Source organism: Coturnix japonica, chromosome 4 (assembly GCF_054131305.1).
Source record: "Coturnix japonica strain WE chromosome 4, WE-NBRP24, whole genome shotgun sequence".
In the NCBI taxonomy this organism is placed as follows: domain Eukaryota; kingdom Metazoa; phylum Chordata; class Aves; order Galliformes; family Phasianidae; genus Coturnix; species Coturnix japonica.
In genome coordinates, this window is record NC_140666.1 from 84,649,908 (window position 1) to 84,665,780 (window position 15,873).

The 15,873-nt window shown below is 40.4% G+C and overlaps 1 protein-coding gene across 1 annotated transcript in view; it reads left to right on the forward strand.

Annotated features, from left to right (window-relative positions):
• Window positions 1-14,605, forward strand: part of LOC107313850 (uncharacterized) — a 118,186-nt gene extending 103,581 nt beyond the window's left edge. Inside the window, exons 8-9 of the transcript XR_014946039.1 lie at window positions 12,354-12,470; window positions 14,160-14,605. The gene's annotated coding sequence lies outside the window, so the exon portion shown is untranslated. The remainder of the gene's footprint in view (window positions 1-12,353; window positions 12,471-14,159) is intronic.
• The last annotated feature ends 1,268 nt before the right edge of the window (window positions 14,606-15,873 follow it).

Genomic DNA, 15,873 nt, shown 5'->3' on the forward strand with positions numbered 1-15,873 from the left:
ATATCATAAGGGAAACAGACAACAGGACAGGTTTAATGCCAGGAAGGACGTGCAAATCACTAGAGTCAGCCATAGCAACTACTCGAGAAGAATGTTTGGTAGATGCGTTTGTCTCTATGACCTTTTTAGCTGCTGCACATTCAGTTAGTGGTCTGTCTGCTGAAACTACTGACACCAGTGACACCTGTGATGGTGGTTTTGTGGTCAGGGCACCTGTCTGCTAGAAATTGGGTCAAGGCTGATGAGTCAGTTCTCAAAACCTGCCAAGCAGCTGTCAGCTGGTGGGAGTTGTCACCACCTCTCAGCTTAGTTGTGTGTACTAACTGCTGACTTTGAGATATACGGGTTATGAGCTTTGACTTCCTGTATTTTCCCTATCCTGAGTCCTCCTTTATTCTCACCAGCAGAAGAGCAAAAGGAGTTGCAATTTCTGCTGGTATGTTTTTGTGTGTGAGGGTGACTTAATATTTCTTTATAAAATTTCTTTATATTTCTTTATAAAATTATCTTGACTTAAATTTTGTGGTGAAAGAAACTTGCTCCTATGCAAAAGGCCAGGCACACACTCTGCACTGACTCAGACCAGTCTGAGCTCTTAACGATCCTTTGGGACTAGATAATGACATCACAACAAAGAAACCAGGGACCCTGATCAGACACTGTCATCCCTGACAAAGCAACATGTTTTGCTCAGTGTTTGGAGACTTCAATAAGACTCCCAAATAGGCTCAAAGAATTTTCGCCACCTAAAAACCAGGTGTTGTGTCTACCTTCCCTAAAACCAATGGAGAAATAACAACATGTCCAGGGGGCAGTTCATCTGGAGGTGTTTAAAACAGGCAGTTCTCTCTCACTTTCCTTTGACAAAATAAAGCCTGGGAGATCTATTTGAGCTGGACAGTTCATTTTCAGCTGGCTAAAGTTATGTGAATCCAGTCAGCATGGCCAGTGTATGATCATATGCAGGAAATAAATAACAGTGAGAAGAAGAGGTGACAGAAGAGCTTCCCACACCAGGAAAGCAATTGACACTAGAAGAATAATTTTTCTCATTATTTCCCAGACCATTATTTCAATTTTCCCAAGACACTAAAACCTGTTGTCTTACAGCAGGCAAGAAAATGTGACACCATCATTGCAATACTGAAGATGCAATATTCATAATAAGGAGGAGAAAATGAAGGCAAAGAAGGTATATCATTTGTCTGCAGCTACAAAATACATCAGTATTAGAACCAAGCTAATTATTTAGGGGTTGCTGGTTCCCATGGCTCTTTCAGGCCAAGCTAATACCTTATTAATGCTTATCCCTGCTGTATTTAATACGATAAATCTTCATTTAAGAAGCTGCAACTCCTATAACATTTAATTACTTCACTGTGCAGCTTTAAGATGTGAGTGGGCTTGAAAGAAAAAATACAGGGGGGGTTGACTTTTAGATTTAATTAATTTTCTCTGTGGTTTGCTTGGTAAAAGGCTTCTCTCCTAAGGTAAGGCAGATGTGACTATACACTGAAGCATAAGAGAAACCATAAGATGGAAGGTAGAAGTTTGAAACCAGATTAACACCTACTCTGAAGCCAAATTTGCAGTTATGTTGCCTACACACAAACCCTGCTTAAATCAGAAGGATCAGAAGATGACTAGAAATAGATCTTCACTAGCTCGGTGAGGGGGAAAGGGTCTGGGCTATATATATCCTTATTTACTAAAAATAAAATAAAAATAAGCATTCTTGTTTTGGTCAATCTTAGAGTAATAGAATTGTTAAGGTTGGAAAAGACCTCTAACATCATCTAGTCTGACCCTAACCCATCCCCACTGTACCCACTAACCCATGTCCTTCAGTGCCACATCTCCATGACTCTTGAGCACCTCTGGGGACAGCGACTCCACCACCTCCCTGGGCAACCTGATCAATTTTAATGAGGAAATCAATACAACTGCAGTAGTCAGGCTACTGAGGAGCCATGTTAGGCCCATGCTACTGTGGTACTGATAACAGAAAACAGCACAGCCCACCACCCCTCCCACCCCCCAGCCTTCCTAATGCCTGCAATTGTATGACAGTGTCAATATACCGGTAGATGAAAGGAGCATAAATACGTAGGTATCTTTCACTGAGCAGAAACAATGGAAAACCAATGTTATTTCAGTTCACTGAAGTGTTTTAATCAGCTCCCTCAGCTATGGCTGCATTCAAGGAGATTTAAGCTTTGGATGTGTTTCAGAGATACTAAGAGTGATTCAGTGATGAAGAGTTTCACGTGTTCCAAGGGTAACCATTTCAGGCCCAAAAGCTGTTCCATACATCAGAGCGTGTTCTCACTGTCTCAACTAGCAGCTGTGTCTGGAGATGGAAAGACAGTTGTTTATGTGATTGAGCAGATCAGGATCTGCTTTTCATCCACCCTAAGTAAATGTTGTAAGTGAATCTGAATGGATTCAAGGCTTGGCATATCATGGGTTTTGAAACCCTCAGCTTCTTGATTCATCTGATTATAAGACACTCAGCTATTATTTTTAGAAGAATATATTTCTTTAAGAATTTGAAACTGTGGCCACATATGGCCCAGAAACAGAAAGCAATCAAAGAAATCAAACATCTATTTATTTACTTACTTAGCCCAGCATGACTTTAAGGGTAATTTCAAGATTTTGGAGGCTGACTTAAGATTTCTGAATGCTTGGTTTTTACCACTAAGTTACATGAAGGAACACTGGTGGGGGCAGCCCTGAGTCAAGATGATTTTATGTATCTGTGGGTTCTGTTTCAGTCAGGATCATGGGTTTTCCAGACTCACATTTATTTTCACAGGGAAAGCCAACAGAGTTTAGTTCTTTCAGGTTTTATAAACTCTACGGGCTCACATGGAGCCAGTCCTCCAGCTTTCAAATGTACAAAGAAAACTTTGTGTAACAAAATCCATGAGCAGATAGAAAAGCCTCTGTGTCCCAAAGACCCGTAAAACCCAAAGATCTGTAAAACCACTAATTAAAATCTGCCCCCGCATCAAAAGCTGAACGTGAAAGTGAAGAAGATAAATTTACAATGAAAATGTCCAATTTGATTATTTGCACAAATGCAAAGACACCCAGGAACCCGCTATTGATTGGAGATTAATCAGGAACATTTTTGTTCTGCAGTCACCTTGTACAGTGGAGATTTATAGAGTTTACTCATTTCTACATCACTAACCCTAAATGAGTGCTGCAGACTTCATCTGTTCCTCCATAGTTGTAGATCCTGATGCACCATTTCTACAAAAAAAAAAAAAGCCTCTTCTTTCATGGCTCAGCACAATGATGATGTTCTTCAGATGGGCTATAACTCATTCATATGAGCCATGACTTGGTTGCTGGCTTTATAAATGTTGTCTGTTCTATGATGTAGATTTCTTCTTCTTTCTGCACTGCACACGGACAAACACATTGGCCTCTCTTTCCCAGTTTATGTTGCTACCTCTGTGGCCAGCCCATAACTCCTATTTCTTATGAAACTTTGGGGTACAGCCACAAAAATTTCCACATATACCAGACTTGTTCTCACAGCTCCTACTTTTGAACAGTATTAATTGTGGTTGACACTAGCAGCGTATTTTCCCAGTGGAATCTGGGTGCTTTGGATCCATAAAGAACTGAGCACTCCCTGTGTGATCTCACTGCAGTAGGATGTCCTCAGTTGAGTTCATTCTTTCTCATTTATACCAGTGAAACTCTCAGGATCTACCAGGGAGAACTGAGAGCAATTCAAAAGCAGAAATATGAGCTAAGCACATCATAGAATTCAGTTAGTAAATAAAATAAAATAAAATAAAATAAAATAAAATAAAATAAAATAAAATAAAATAAAATAAAATAAAATAAAATAAAATAAAATAAAAAAGGCAAATATAGCAAATGGCACATGTAGCAAATAGCAACTGAAACACAGTGCAAACATTTTTCCTCAGGCCTTCAGTACTGCAGTCACTCTCTTTAGGCTATCAACAGTAATTATTTCTATAGGAGTAGGTATGAACTTTCACAGTAGGAAGCAAAGAATAGATGCGCTGATCACTGTCTCAATGACAAGCTACCATTAAGAGGAACATTCACTAGACAGAGGTAACAAGGAGTAGGCAATACATTTATTTGTAATGTCTCCACACTTTCTAATAGGTGAAGAAGCTGGAAGGCAGAAACAACATTCTCAATAAAGATCACCTTCTACTTATGACTGGTTCGAGGACTGCGTGAAAGGATATGCATAAAATAAATGCACTCGCCATAGTCTTGTAGAACTAAGAAGATCAGGTTAGTTTAGAGTAAGTTTCAAGAATTATCCTGTCTCCTGGGCTCTCTGGCACCAAAATTTACTCCCCTATCCCTTCACCTGCCAGCTGAGCTCATACCTACCTGCCTTGGCTTTTATTAACATTGTTTGCATGGAGACATTCAGTTGATATTTAAATTGACAGCTCAATTATCTTTTCAAATTTAGAGATGTGACAAGCCAGGGGGTTTAGCCCATTATAATATTTCTAAGTGACAAAATTATTTTATCTCTCCTTGACAGTATTATTGACCTGTAATCAGCAGATGAATAGTAGAAACAGAGGTCATCTCAAAAGTAAAAAGCCAGTTAGAAAACTGTTTGGCCAATTATGTCAGTCATCTTGACTTAATCTTGCAGCAGAACAAGGAAAGATTTGTTGCTATGAACACTGGCCCAACAAACCCTGCATGGAAAGCTTTCTACTTGGTTGAAGGGGGTTGTCTCATACATGTGACTTCTTGCAGTGAGGTCAGTGGGCCCCAGGGGTTGATGGAGGATGAAAAATAGTGAAGGGTCAAGGTTTGTAAAGCAAATCAGTTTTCTTAAAGGGAAGATTCTTCTTGGAATCAAGAACCCTGTGGCTATGTTATAGGTCAATTTTCACAAGGTTACAGCTGCTACTGAGCATATGGGCTAGACAGCTTTTTTGGATGTTAAATCTCTCCATTGAGTTGGTCGATGTTTTTCTTTGTAAGCATGTTTCCTTAAAAAATACTGAGCTTTCTTTTTTTTTTTTATTTTATTTTTTAATAAATCATAAATGCTTATTACACATGCTTCGTTTTCAAAGCTGTCTCCTTGACACAGGAACATATAAGCCATCTGTGTGTTCCTTAATGATTTTAGCAACATTTGTTTGCAGCGTGTCTGCTTAGTTGGGCTTTTAAGCTTCATTAAGAATAAAACATCATGCATATCAGAAGACAAAAATATGTTTAAAATCAATAATGCAAAGTTTTCTGCCAACAATTTGAAGTGACTTTAAATAAAGACCCTCCAGATATTAGGTCTTTGAATGTAGTACCAAAACCTTAGCAGAATAGGCTGTTACATATTATTTGGTATTAAACAAAAGCATTTATTCCTCTGATCATGCCCAAGATATGAATAAGATAAAATCTTTTACTGAGATTTTCTGTTATTTGACCAACGCTTTATGGAATTTCACCAGCTTGCACAGAAAGCTGGACAATCCATCTATTTGCTATCTGGATGAGGAAAGTCATGGTATGATCTTTTACATAGGACTGAATGTCACTCATGCAAACAGCCTCTTCAAGGTCAGGGTAACAGGGAGGCCGTCTCCCCTGATGTCCACGTATTGCAACCAGTGGAGGTAAATCTACCCGAGTCCCTAAGGCTGCTGCTGCCACAAGGTCCAAGCAAAGGAGATGCAGGTCCCTGACAGATGGAGTGAGCCACACACAGGCACAGCAGCAGCAGGGAGGAGCCTGAAGGCACAAAACCACATCAGGCAACAAAACTACAGCTCTGGCTTCTGCCGTTATTGTTTCTTTGTCTATTTATTTCCATTAATGTATGCTGGCTATGAGGCTAGGTCCCAGAGTGCGGAAGAAAAGAGGAAATGAAAAAGAGTAGGCCCCATTTTTCAAATGCAAGAGCAGGTGAACAGGAGAGCAGGCAGTTTATATGTACCAGTCACATCAGCCCTCAGGACTTGCCCAGAAATCAGCAAACTTATAGGAACAGCAAGGAGAAATTCTGTGTGTGGAATAAATGCTGGAAGAGAAAGATTTATGCTGTTAGCCAAACCAACATATTCTCTTCTAAACATACATTAAGGCCAGATTTTTTATGTGGGAACTGGTGGTGCTTTGCAAAAAAAGCATCCCTTATTATAACTATTGCTATTTCCCAAGCTATCGAGTATTTGTTTTGAAGGAACATTTTAAATCAGAGTAAGCCCCCAAAGGCCAGTCATACAAAATAAAGGGAACTGAGAAATGACTGGGAGCAAAAACAAAAATCTGGGGACATCTAGAGTGTTAGCCTTGAATTTTGCAATTAGCTTTAACTTGATTCTTAGAAAAAGAAAAAAAGACCCGTTTCTAAGAAACATGATTCTCAACAGGGATTTGGAAGCACGTCTGTATTTTTAAAGTTGATGTTTTTATGTGGAATATAATGGCAAAGACTTCACATTACCAGATGTCCTGTCAAAATGAGGGAGGAAATCCACACAACTTCTGTAGAAGTGCCTCAGAGTTCAGTGCTTGTTGGACAGGCACAGAAATCTGTAAAGTACTACATAAACTTGATGTCATAACAAGAAACATATTTTCAAAGTAAGTCCTCAAGAAAGAATAATATCAGGCATGTATTTGGTTATTTTTTCCCCAATTTTTTCCGTATAGAATTTTTGTTAGAACAGCAATAGTGAACACACAGAAATATAAACACTTTGTTTAAGCAGACTACTAATGTGTTTAAACATGTCTACTTGCTATATGTTCTTAGACTTTGTTATGTACATTATTAAAACTTCTTTGGACAGCAACGTTTGTTCTAACAAAGTGGACCAACACTATGAATATTCACTGAAGTTATGAGGGATTGCAGTAATCTGAGCTGAAGGCCCATAGCTATCTCTGTTCTGAGTAAATTACTCAGGCAGAATTTCAACTGGATGGACTGCCAGTGCACTGGGCATATGCAAAGGGCCTTTAGGACACATTCATGTCATTACATTTTGCCATGTGTGTCTGAGGGCTTCCTCTTTGGTAGAGTTCAATAATGAATTATTTGAATGTGGGCTAGGAGCCTGAAGTTAAACCAGAAATGGATTTGACCCTCAAATTCTTCCTCAAAGAAACTGCTCATTGTCAACTGGGACAGCACAGAATCTCCAAGTTCCCATTTCACTGACCCCAAGTTACTCAAAACTGGTTAGATTAGAGAAAAAAGTTGCCTACTTTGCCAGTACTTCAGAAAGTGTAATGTGAATTTCAAGTCCATTGCATTACCCCCCAACAAAGCAGGTTTTGTGAGTCACAGCATTTCCTTTTTCTAACTGTGGGGCAGTTAGATTGTTAGCTTTGGACAAGCCTTCCTGTCCATCTGTCTGGCCAGTCGGAAGAAACTAATCCTGGAAAAGTCAGAAAGAAAATGCACAGCATTTCCCTTACTGAAGAGGATATTGAAAGAATTTCTGTGCAGAAATGAAGTATGTATCAAAAAAGCTGTTCAGACAGAAGGTTGTTTGCTTTCTCTCTAGGTTACCCTGTTATTGCCAAGAAGCCACGGATATAGACTCATGCTTTATACATAGCTAAATTAGGAAAATAATAACTTGGGGAACAGGTGACTACTTCTGGTCTTATTTATGCCCTCTAGAAGCTTGAGTTCAGATCAAAGCCAGCAAGAAGAAATGTGTTGCTTTTCTATTACGTAATCCATAACTACCATGTAATCTGGAATAATTAACAGATTAGGATCAACTAAAACCTGAGCCTCGGCGAGACATAAAGGCAGAGTGTAAGAAAACTGCAGAGTCTGGGAAGAGCAGAAAAACATTTGAGCTCAATGTTCTGCTCCTTTGAATTTCATTTATTTCTGGATGCTAAGATAATGGAGCAATCAGACATTAGATTGGGAGATAAAGTTTAGCAGTTTGTGGTAACGCATGACAGTTCTGCCTTGGATTCATGGAGCTTTATTTGCATCTTCTCTTTTCAAAATCATTTTTTCCACACTGAAAATAGAATAGCTGAGACCATATACGTATTAAACAAAAAACGACAAGGAATAAATTGCTGTGAGGTGTTTCCTGCTATTTGACATTGGGTAATAGGGATCAGGACTTCTAGAATTAAAAAAGAAAGAAAGAAAAAGAAAAAAGAAAAACGAATTTGAGCAGAAAGAGAAACCACATTGCCCTTCTGTCACACAGTGGTAAGTCTGAGCAGCGTGAAGGAGTTTACGAACTGCTGTCAGAGGTGTTCCCATCTCATTGCACTGCTCTGTGAGAAAAAAATTGCCACGCTCAGTGTAATGCCAATAACTTCCACATCAAAACTACTTTAGGGATGGATGTTGTCCCCTGCAAGCCACGGGCTTCTCACCATGAGAGTCCCGGCAGGACTTGCTCTTGCACCAGGGCTGCAGTAATGTGTGGCAGCTGTGGATCCTTTAGGAAAGAAGGACAGAACTGGGAGAATGTAAGGGCTTTCTGCATCCATCTCAGTATGTTGGCCAGCAACCATGCCGATGACATCAAGGTGACTTGGATGCCTGCCATGGGGACAACATGGGTCCTGGTGGCATGATGGAAGACAGTTTCACCTAGTCCTGGTTGCTTGCCCCTTTCACCCTCTTAGCTGGCCAGTTATGAACAGATTTTACCTCTTACATTGCCTGTGAGACTAGGGAGTGAAGGTATCTGAGTTACGTTTCCACTCTCTTTTAGTTGTAACAGCCTAAGATGATACACATTATTTTCTTCAGTGACGGGAAACAGTGTACTCATCAAATTATAATGTCAAGCTTCCAAGCGCAACCTCCATTCTAATGTGTACAAGGTGCTCTCTTCTGCAAATGGGCCAACAACAACAACAGAAACACTCTTGAACTGCAGCATTTCTTTCATAATCACCTCTTGCTACTTGGATCAGAACATGTCTTTCAAAGTTGGGTCCATATGATGCATTTTCTAAGAGCAATTCACATTTGTTCCACCAAGCCCCAACAAATTCCCTCCTGCAATGATGGAAGCCATGAGATCACCAAGAGCAAGATTGTTGCCTCTAAGGTGAAATGAGGTAGGAAAGAACTTCCTTGGGGCATACATGGCCATGGGAGAAGGAACATATAGAGGATGGAAGACATACTATCTCTTCCCACAGCAACTTCTGCCATTTGCTATACATTATTGGGAGAGTCTGACTGTGTTTCATCTAGTTGTTTGGACAGTTGGCAAGATGAGAGTCCTGCACTGTAACACTACCAGGGAACCACCTCTGATCAGCATTTCAGCCAGATCTAAATGCGTCATAGTGAAAGTTAGTCATTGCTCTGGTTCAATTATTTTACCATGTAGGTGCTGTGACATTTTAATATGTATATATATATATATATGTTGATTCTGATGGCCAAATGCGTGATGTGTTGTGTCAGATTGTGCTGGGCACTCGCTAATTTTGATATGTGTGCATGTGTTTGTAGGGAAGAGGAGCTGCTGCAAATGTTGTTCTTTGAATGTAAGGTTAGCAGCAGGCCAAAAAATACAGCGTTGTATCTGAACAATTTGATCCCTGAAATGTAGAACGGCCAACTTTAAAGCACTGCAGAGAGTGATCAAGCGCAGAGAATTCTGCACTGATTTCCTTCAGTTTGGCTCTCTTCTGTAGCTTGTTTCAGAGGGAGCTGGAGAGCAAAAGGTCACTGTTTTTAGTTTCCATGACTGCAGGAATATGACAATCATACCATATATCCTTTGGCTTTAGAAAATATCCCCAGATAGTGAATAGGCAATCAACTTGCCTTTTAGTGTGTTGAAGAAGGCTTGTTTTTCCTTCTTGAAGAGAGTCGTGACCTGTCATTAGTTCCTTCCCCTGAAACACATCACATTGCTGACAATAAAATGATGTTTTTATTCTAAGAATTCTACAGGGGAAAAAAAAGGAGCAGCCGTTTTCTCAAGGAAATAACCTAACAAGACCATAGTGATTACAACAATCAACTGGAACATATCAGAAAAATAACTGCTATGATTACTCCAAAGCAAAAATTCCAAGAAAAGGAAATTCCAATTGACTCTTTTAGAACCAGTTTATAAAGATGGATATTTTAAGGTGTTTTCCTTCAGTCAACAAAAGTAATATTCAAAAATTATATTTACTTTTCCAAATGAAGTATGTGGAATATTCATATTGAAGATCCATACGTAGTTTGTAAAGATCCAGAAAGCTTTATTGCAAAAATAACATCACGTCGTGTAAGATATATATAGTGTACCATTGTGTAGTATAATATAACATTAGATCTCAACCACCCGAAGGTCAAAATGATCACAAAAGGCCCCTGATCATGAAAATCCAAATTATAACCATCAAGTCCGATTGACACTAACTTACAGGAAGATAAAAATGCTTCCTTTGAGTAGTGTTGGGTAAATCCAAAAGGGAAACTAGGCAATGCTGGTTCTAAATACACAAGCCATACCCTCATAGCCTGATTTTGAAATATTCAACCCTCAGAAAGTTATTTTGACCAACTAAGAATGAACCAGAAAGTTTCCAAAAGGGGAAAACTAATGTAGCTCAGTGAACATCCTTTGAGATAGAGTGATTTGTTATAGCTGAGGTTCTGGATCACTGTGTATTACAAGACAGGTTGGCAGAACATCTAGACAAAATGTTCCAATTCTTCAGGTAAGTTATATGTGCAAGCCCTGATTTTGATATTTTTTTTCACTCCCTGTATAAACTGAGATATTTACTTCTGTTTTCTTAATATAGGAAATACCAGATCACTCATAATACTCACCTCTTGCTGGTCTGAAGCCATGATAACAAATATACATATGTACATATATATATAGAAAGGTCTGGTTTTGCCATGGAAATCTATGAAGAAGATAGCCTGAAGTAAAGCATTTTATCTTGTTTGGAAAGCATTTTTAACCTTATAGAAATAAGATTTCAATATGAAAGGTTGTTTTAAAAAGAAATTAAATTTCACTTGCAATACATCAGCAACAAATGTTTGAGAAGCTGTTGATTGCTTTCAGGTTTTCTTGGTGTGTTTTCAGTCAAGAAAGTTCACCTCACATTGAATTTGGAGATTGTTTCAGCTGTCTCTGTTTTACTTGATGATTTTTGCCTGGTCACTGTCAGATTACATTCTTCACAGGGTTTGCTCAATGCAGATTGCATATGTATGTACTGCAGGCGGTGCAATATAAGACAAAACATTAAAGAACAAATGATGCAGGATTTTCTTTTACACAAAGCCAGTGTTTTCAGGACAGTTGAATAACTAAATTAACTCAACATTCCCATCTGTGCTCTGTAAGATCCATCTGCAACTCCTAATAGCTTTCAAGTAGAGGTGGATGCTCAGAGATAAAGGGACTCAAAGCAACATCTAGAGATTTAGCTTTCAGATTGTGGGTTTCAACAGTAAATATGATCACTCAACAATTCCTTAGAAACCTTTTTTTCCAAATTGAAATAATACAACATATTGCCCAAGAGAATAGCCCAGGAAACTGATGCTCAAGCTGCAGTGCACCAAAGTGATTGCAATGATAGCACATTAGTCTCTCTTGCTGCTTTTTTCCTGTTTGCTAACTTTTGGGTTATGCCCAAATATTAGGGTTAATCAAAAGTTACATAAATGTATGGCACTTAAAGCCTTCTAAGATGTCTGAAAAGGGTTGGGCTCAATGATCCTTATGGGTCCCCAGCCAGTTGAGGATGTTTTATGATTCTATGAAAAGATCCTGTCTGGGATTCCTTCCTGGGATGGCAAGGATGGCTCTCCAGAAACCCTCTAGAGGGAAGAAAACAAGAACTGTGGCTGTCTCTCCAAGAGGTGGAGCAGAAGTATTCAGCTACAGAAAGTATGTGAGGTTCCAGTGGCAGTCTCTGCCTAAAAACAGAACTGCTCCCATAGACACAGGTGGGGCACCACTCTCTGGCAGGGAATCTGCTCAAGGGAAGCAGCCCACGCCTTTACCAATGATACCGCAGTTGGTATTGTGCCCACCGAATCAACATCTGAGCTTCTAATTTCATAAGGATTCATTTTATTATCTTCTCCTTGACCCAAAGTCAGCCCTCTATTTTACAGAATCACAGGCAGGGACTTGTATGTGAAGCCAGCTCCTGATGGGCACAGCTGTTGCAACTGCTGAAGGTTCCTCTATTCCCCCCGCTTTGCTGTGCACAGCACTGCTTTGTTTTCTTCTTATTTTGACAGAAGGGACATTTCAGCTCTGCAAGTGAGAATATGGAGGTCAGTAGGGCCCTCATTTACCACTGCTGTTCTTCTTAACACTCTTTCTCCATTTCAGATCAGCTTTTGCAAAGAAACTGACATGTTAAGACTGCCGTCTTTTTATTTCACATTTTTACATCTCCCAGGAATGTAGCTCACAGGAAAGCTGAACCAATACAACAGGATGACACAGGTGAGATACTTCAATAATGCTAACTTTTAAAAACTGTATCTGCACTGATTATGGAGAAAAATCTGCTGCCTTCTAGTAGCAACTATTGATTTAATGGCTATGGAAGCCCAAGGTGCAGAGGGTAAAAGCTTCTTTATTCAAAAGGAAATTATGCTTTAAAACTGGCCTTATTCCATTGCTGCTGATAGACCGGTTCTCTCTCCTTGCCCCTCTTTATAGATAATCTCTGCTATTCACAACAGGTCTTTATAAGCTCCTTTCTGCAACAGAGCTCTGTTTCTGCCCCTCATCACCCCGGTGAATGACAATCAGAGAGAAAACCAGAAGCTTTTCTATGGATTTACAGGTTTCTCAGAGCAAATCACTGGATGCCAAAGGAGCTGCCAGGCTGCTGCAACTCTCAAGCGGTTCTAATCAGTGAACAAAGGCGTTGGAGGCAGCACCAAGGGGGAACCTTTAGTCAAAAATATTGACCAGCAAATTACACTGTAGACAGTGCTTTGGCACTTAGCTGTCTAAAGGTGACTCAGACGATTCGTTTAGCTCAGTGAGCTGGTTTCTAATTACACCAAATGCCTGACTTGTCAGTGGGCCCAGTATTTTCTAAGCTGGTGCTCTTCACATATGTCATTCATTACCTCACCCTGCACCAAGAGCCATCACTGCAGGGAGAATGGTTGGCAGTGCTATTAGCTTGGATAATTTCCTCAGATAGAGGTTTACAACCAAAATCTCAAAACAATCCCCTTTTATCCTTAAAAAGAAAAAGGGGGGGGGGGGGGGGGGGAGGTTGGGAGGGGAGAAGCCTACACAAAACCCAGCAGAACCCCCAACCACCACATGCTAATTTCAATAAATGCCCTGGAATGAAATGATGGCAAGCTGCTGTCAGAGGTTTACACGTTGAACATAGTATACCCTTCCTTGGTTTTCCTGGACTTTTGCTTTGGTGCCAGAGTAACAGCTGTAGCAGCTGCAGTTGCATTTTACCACTCAGTGCAGGCACCTGCTGTGACCAAGGAAGTGAAAACCCACAGAGATGCAATTTTCTTTTAATTACATTAGCCTGGTTTTGGCAGCCAGCCATACAACACAGTATTGGTGGGGATGTGGAGTCTATTCACAATTAGAGCCTGTCTGTGGGTTACATCTGACACAGGGCAGGGGGAGACTGAGCAGGGTTTGTATTGGTGCTGATTCCTGTTTGGGAGAATTAATGAAGATTGACATGCTTTTTATTACATGGTGGTAATGTGTTGAACTCTTAGATCAGTATTATATGCTTTTCAGTCTGTCTGGGTCACAGCAGCTATATACATCCTATGTACATGAACTATCTAGAGTCAAATTATTGGACCTTAAAATCACCCATGCTTTTTAATCACCACTTTGACCCTAATGCTTCTGCCCCAGACATGCCTCAGAGTAGCTTAGGGGACAGCATAAGTGAGGCTGCTCCTAAACAGCTGCTTACCAATAAGCTCTACAGATGAGGGCACTATATCTTGGTAGCTGAGGCACACTGATGTGAGCCCATGTAGTGTCAGTTCTCCCCATTTGTTCTTATAGAGACAGCCACCTCCACTTTCTGGGTGCTATGCTTGCTTTTTTTTTTTTTTTTGTAGACACATTCAAGTCCAGGTCTCTGTGCTAGGATGGTAGCAGCTTACATTTATTTTCCTTTTCCAGCTTGAAGAATACATTGAGGAAACTTTCATGACCCTGCAAGCCCGCTCAAGCAATGCTTGTTCCCTCTCCATTTAGCCACAGACTTGCCACTACCTGAATTAAGGTCTGTTTTCACCTTGGGCAGGTTTCTAATGTTTTTAACCTACTGGGCTCCATAGAATCATAAAATCATTAAGGTTGGAAAAGAGCACTAAGATCATCAGTGTTCCTTCCTGTATCATCCAGGCTTGGTCCCTTGGTGATGTACAAGTTTAATGTGCAGTGCTCCTGGTATGCAGAAACTGCCAGAAAAATGCCTTCCTGGGGGCCTAACTGATTCAGTTCCCAGGGTGTTGAGCCATGAGACGGATGGATCTCAGCACATTCTTTCTGTTCAGAGACCTGACAAGTCCCTCTATCCTGCAGGAGGCAAGAAAGGACTGTGGACTCACACACGGCAAACTAAGTGCCATGTACTACCCAGAAAACAGCTGGTACTGAAAACAGAGCTGATCACACACTGAGTTATTTCCTCCATAGCAAGGCCAGGTTTATAGAATCATAGAATGGTTTGGGTTGGAAGGGACCTTTAAGTCCATCTAGTTCTACCTCCCATGCTATAGGTAGGGATGCTTCCCACTAGACCAGGTTGCTCACAGCCTCCATCCAGCCTGGCCCTGAGTGCTTCCAGGGAGGGGTATCCACAACTTCTCTGGTCAACCTGGTACATGAATGGGGCTGAGTACACAACTCAGAGGACAGACAGGCTCTTTAGAAGGGTCTCTTGTGATAGGACAAGGAAAAATGGCTTCAAGCTAAAAAGAGAGATTTAGATTAGATATAAAGGAAAAGTTAGAAGTTTAATGGACAGTTGGACTGAATGATCTTAGAGGTCTTTTCCAATTTTGGTGACTATGATTCTGTGATTCTAAGTTTTTACAGTAAGGGTGGTGAGGCACTGGTACAGGTTGCCTACTCACTCTCTAGACACTCTCAGGGTCAGGCTGGATGGTTCTCTGAGCACCTAATGGAGCTGTAGGTGTCCCTGTTCATTGCAGGGCAGTTGGACTAGATGGTCTTTGTGTGTCCCTTCCAACTCAAACGATTCCATGATTCTATGATTGTTCTCAGGGAAAAACTCTTCCAAAAAATCGTTAAAAGAAAAAATAACTGAATATACAGTTATATATACAATTCATTTACATCTGAATGTCCAGAATTATTCTAGCATTGTCTTATCTACATACAGCTGCACATGAAAGGAGCATTACAGTTCTGTCAAAACAAAGCAACCCATTACAGTTCCCTAAGAACCCAGACCACGTGCCTCTCGGTTCTCATTACCACCCCTTGCTTGTCTAAAAGTAACAAGCTGCTTTCCCAGACAGCTCCTATTGATCAGCTCCTGTTGGCAATGCTAATTCCTTCCATGTGCAGTCAGGCATAGCCATGAGCCTCCAGCACAAAGAGGTGGGGCTGCTCTTTGCCTTGCACAACTGGAGAATTTCCTGCTGCTTTCCCAGTCATCCACAGACCAGGTCTATCTACTCCACATCAACCCAGGACATCCTATTCATTTCAAGACCAGTTGCCACAAGACTCTGCAGGTGGTTTCCCAGGCGGGGCCTGACTAACTTCTAGCTTTGTTTTTCTTCATGTCAGAAGATATTTTGAAATAAAAAGAGCTTTCAATGGGTATGGAAGATAATAGGAACACTCACAAGTCATCAGCAAC